Raw genomic sequence first — 5,106 nt, 5'->3', positions numbered from 1 at the left:
AAGAAATCTGGACTCCACCTGCCAAAGATTATTGGGGAATACAAACCTTGATACACCTATGGAAATGTCAAGACACACAAGCCTGGAAACCTACTTCAGCCAGATACCACACCCACGTACAGATTGGTGAAGCGACTCAACGGCTTGCTGACTCCTTATGTCCCTTGTGCCTTCAGCCTGAAGTCTCCAAAGGAATTTGTTGACTTACTGCGGGGAACATGGGCCACATTGATAGGAGCCTCGTTGGACGTAGAATCACTGTTTACCAACGTACCTGTGGATGAAACAAACGGGATGATAGCGGACAGAGTGTATCGTGATCCGGCCTGTACTCCTCTTGACATACCAGAAAACATTCTAAGGAAACTACTCCAAGCTTGTACTAAAGAGGCACCCTTCTTGAGCCCGGATGGGCACATGTATAAGCAAGTAGATGGGGTCATGGGGTCGCCATGGGTTCTCCCCTAGGTGTCCTGTTTGCGAACTTCAACATGGGTACCATCGAACAAAAGGTCTTAGTCGACATGAACTTGAAACCGGCCATATACTGCAGGTATGTTGACGTCATTTTTACACAGGTACCTGATGTCAGACATCTGCAGGAGCTGAAGGAGGCATTTGAGCGGAATTCTGTGTTACGTTTCACTTACGAGAAGGAGAAGGATGGGAAGCTGCCCTTTGTAACAGTCACGGAAACATAAGAACAAAGACAACTGCAGAAGGCCTATTGGCCCATACGAGGCAGCTATTATAACCACCCAATCCCACTCATATACATGTCCAACCCATGCTTGAAACAATTAGAAGACCCCGACGGATAAAAATTTCCAGGATTGTGATATCAGCAGAATTGTTGTGATAATTAGAGCTGTGTGGGAGGAGTACCTGGTTGGTACCTGATTGATGAGGTTCTGGGAGTTTTTCTACTCCTCAAGCCCGGCCTGAGGCCAGACTTGACTTGTGAGAGTTTTGGTCCACCAAAGAGTAATGGTGACAGAGGTGGCGTCGTCTGCATGCTGTATAGTGGCATCTTTGGGCACCATATCAGTTTGGTTGTACAGTTATGGTGAAAAACATGTAGATTCTTTTGATGAATCTTTGTTCATTAGATGCATCACGTTATTGTGATTTCTGTGTGTAATGATGTAGAGGCGAAAAGGGAGAACGGCCTATTGACATAGCTCGAGTGCATGGGGGAGTTGTGTAAAACACTGGTTTGTGTCTCGGAGAGGCTGCGGGATCGGTTTCAACTCTTAACCATGTCGTAGCTTAGTCGATTAAGTGTCTGGGATGCTCCCGGACGCAGGTTCGAATTCTCTTCACGGTCCTTGTGGATTTGTTCATGTAGATTCTTATATGTGTGTATATAGTGTAACAACACCACAAATATTGTTAGGGAGATCTACTAACAATACGAGGAGAATAGATCTACCACCAATACGAGGAGAATAGAATTTGGCCTTGAGTGAGGGAGGCAGCCGCCAGCTCTGTGTGACGACGTTTCGTATATTGCCTAAACCCACCATACCACTAGTTTTTTTTTTTTGTTTAATTACATCCTCCCTGGTAACTGCCAAACTAGTCAACCTGTCCTCATCCCCACCCACATAGACTTGTTCGGCTGAAGGCATATTGTTAAGTTCTTCTTTAGTAAATACAGATATAAAATATTTGTTAAAAATACTACTCATCTCCTTGTCATTATCCGTTATTTGACCTGTCTTAGATTTTAATGGACCTATCCTTTCCCTAGTCTTAGTTCGATATAACTTATTTATTTATTTATTTATTTATGCATATACAAGAATGTACATAAGGAATGTGAGGATACAATTATGGTAATTACAGTCTTGTAAAGCCACTAGCACGCGCAGCGTTTCGGGCAGAAAAAACTGAAAACTGAAAAAACCCTTTAGGATTTGACTTTGCTTGCTCTGCTATACGAACGTCATAGTTTCTTTTTGCTCTCCTAATCTCTTTTTTAACATTTCTAACCAGTTGTATGAATTCCTGTTCTAACCTGACTTCCCCATTCTTAATCCTTTTGTACTAAGCTCTCTTTTTACCTATAAGGTTCTTTAAATTATTTGTTATCCACTTTGGGTCATTAGTATTCGACCTATTCAATTTGTATGGTATACTACGTTCCTGTGCTTTGTTTAGAATATTCTTAAATTAGTTATATATTAAATCCACATCGAAATCCCCTTTTACGACACCTATCGCTGGGTTCATGTCTCGCTCTAAGACCGGCCCACACCCCATACCCAAGAGTTTCCAACTTATTTGACCCCAAAAATTTCTTAGGCTATTAAAATCAGCTTTTCAAAAATCTGGCGCTTTAACATAATTTTCTCCTGCAGGTCTATTCCATTCTATGGAATCAAAGTAATCAGATTTAGCATATAATGGAATAGACCTGTAGGAGGAAATTCTGTTAAAGCGCCAGATTTTCGAAAAGCTGATTTTAATAGCCTACGAAATTTTTGGGGGTCAAATAGATTGGAAAGTTTTGGGTATGGAGTGTGGGCCGGTCTTGGAGCGAGACATGAACCCAGCGATATGTAACGTAAAAGGAGATTTCAATGTGGATTTAATATATAACTTATTTAAGAATATTCTAAACAAAGCACAGGAACGTAGTATACCATACAAATTTAATAGATCGAATACTAACGACCCAAAGTGGATAACAAATAATTTAAAGAACCTTATAGGTAAAAAGAGAGCTTGGTACAAAAGGATTAAGAAAGGGGAAGTCAGTTTAGAACAGGAATTCATACAACTGGTTAGAAATGTTAAAAAAGAGATTAGGAAAGCAATTAATTATTTAATTAATTAATACTTAAATTAAAAATCTTTCATATGAAGAAAGATTAACAAAGCTTACGTTGCATTCACTGAAAAGGCGAAGAGTTAGGGGTGACATGATAGAGGTTTACAAGTGGATGAATGGACATAACAGGGGGGATATTAATAGGGTATTACAAATATCAACACAAGACAGAACAAGAAACAATGGGTATAAATTGGAAAAGTTTAGATTTAGGAAAGACTTGGTAAATACTGGTTGAGTAACAGGGTTGTTGATTTGTGGAACCAATTGCTGCGTAACTTGGTGGAGGTGGGGTCCCTCGATTGTTTCAAGTGCGGGTTGGACAAGTATATGAGTGGAATTGGGTGGCTATACATAGGAGCTCCCTCGTATGGGCCCAACAGGCCCATTTTGCAGTTACCGTTGTTCTTATATTCTTAATAGATTGGAAAGTCTCGGGAATAGGGGTGGGGCGGTCTTGGAGCGAGACGTGAATCCAACGATAGGTGACATAAAATGAGATTTCGATTAAACTATATTCAAAATATATTTTATTTAAAAATATTCTAAGCAGAACACAAGAACGTAGTATACCATACGAATTGAAAAGATTGAATACTAATGACCCAAAGTGGATAACAAAGGATCTGAAGAACCTTATAGGTAAATAGAGTGCTATGTACAAAATAAATAAGACTGGGGAAGTCAGTTTAGAACAGGAATTCGTACAACTGGTTAGAAATGTTAAAAAAAGAGATAAGGAGGGCAAAAAGAAACTATGAATTTCGCATAACAGGATAAGCAAAGACAAATCCTAATGTTTTTTTTTCATTTATATCGAACAAAGATTAGGGGAAGATCAGGTCCACTAAAAACTGAAACAGATCAGATAACGGATAATGACAGAGAGATGAGTAGTATTTTTAATAAATATTTCATCTCTGTATTTACTAAAGATTAACTTAACAATATGCCTTAAACCAAAGAAGTCTACTGGTCAAAAGAAGTCATTGGTTTTAATCTTGTTTTATTAACATTACCTTGGTGGCGGATGTAGATGCAGAATGCTCATTAATGAGTCCCATTTCTCAACAGCTTTTATATTCTAAACATTATAGTCGCAATGCATCTAATGCAGCTGCTGTCGTTGGAATAATGTTGAGTTTAATGCGCCGGGGTTCAGTAGCTTCACATACCAGTGGATAAATAACAACAACAAAGGGGATATTAATAGGGTATTAAAAGTATCAACACAAGACAGAACACGAAACAATGGGTATAAATTGGATAAATTTAGGTTTAGGAAAGACTTAGGTAAATACTGGTTCGGTAACAGGGTTGTTGATTTGTGGAACCAATTACTGCGTAACTTGGTGGAAATGGGGTCCCTCGATTGTTTCAAGCGCGGGTTGGACATATATGAGTGGTATTGGGTGGTTATAGATAGGAACTACCTCGTATGGGCCAGTAGGCCTTCTGCAGTTTCCTTTGTTCTTATGTTGTTATCTTCATTCTTATGTTCTTATAAACCTTAATTCATATATTCTTATAAACCTTCATTCTTCTGTTCTTATAGACCTTTATTCATATGTTTTTATAGACCTTAATTCTTATGTTCATATAGACCCCACATTCTTATAGACATTCATTCTTATGTTCTTATAAACAATCATTCATATGTTCTTATAGTTATTATATAGAATGTTCATATTCTTTCATCATTGACCAATGTAGTGAATTGCCTTTAATATTAATTATTTGCAGACGATCCGCAGCTCCTGCACCTCATCCCTGTCTGCCCAACATACTCCCGTAACAAGTTTTGTCAGCTCCCACGTCACTTACATCTTCACGCCTGTAATATATATACTAGTGAGACCTTCACTCATATTACTTAGCTTGGAACGAGTCGTAGGAGGATCTGTTCTCATCTCGCGACCTTCTTAAGCTCTTTCAGGTTTACTTCATCTTTGCCAACACTGCTTTACTACTGCAGGGTCGGCAGATCCTCGCCATTTTACTGTAAATAGCCCTTCGAAAGCATTCACATAAACTGTATTCGATTAGTATCTCATGAATAGTTAACCTGTTGCACATTGCAATATGGACTCTACCTATGCCCAAGACCACAAGAGAATTGAGAAGTATAAGAATAGGGACACACCAGTCGATGCCCAGCGTCGTTGGGTGGAAGATGCAATCAGGGCTTTGATGCGACAACTTCTTAAGGACTGGCAGAAAGCTAAAGTGATCTTTAACGAACTTTATCCATGGGTAGTGTTTGATTTTGG

This window comes from Procambarus clarkii, unplaced genomic scaffold (assembly GCF_040958095.1).
Source record: "Procambarus clarkii isolate CNS0578487 unplaced genomic scaffold, FALCON_Pclarkii_2.0 HiC_scaffold_133, whole genome shotgun sequence".
Classification (NCBI taxonomy): domain Eukaryota; kingdom Metazoa; phylum Arthropoda; class Malacostraca; order Decapoda; family Cambaridae; genus Procambarus; species Procambarus clarkii.
This window is presented reverse-complemented; position numbering follows the sequence as displayed.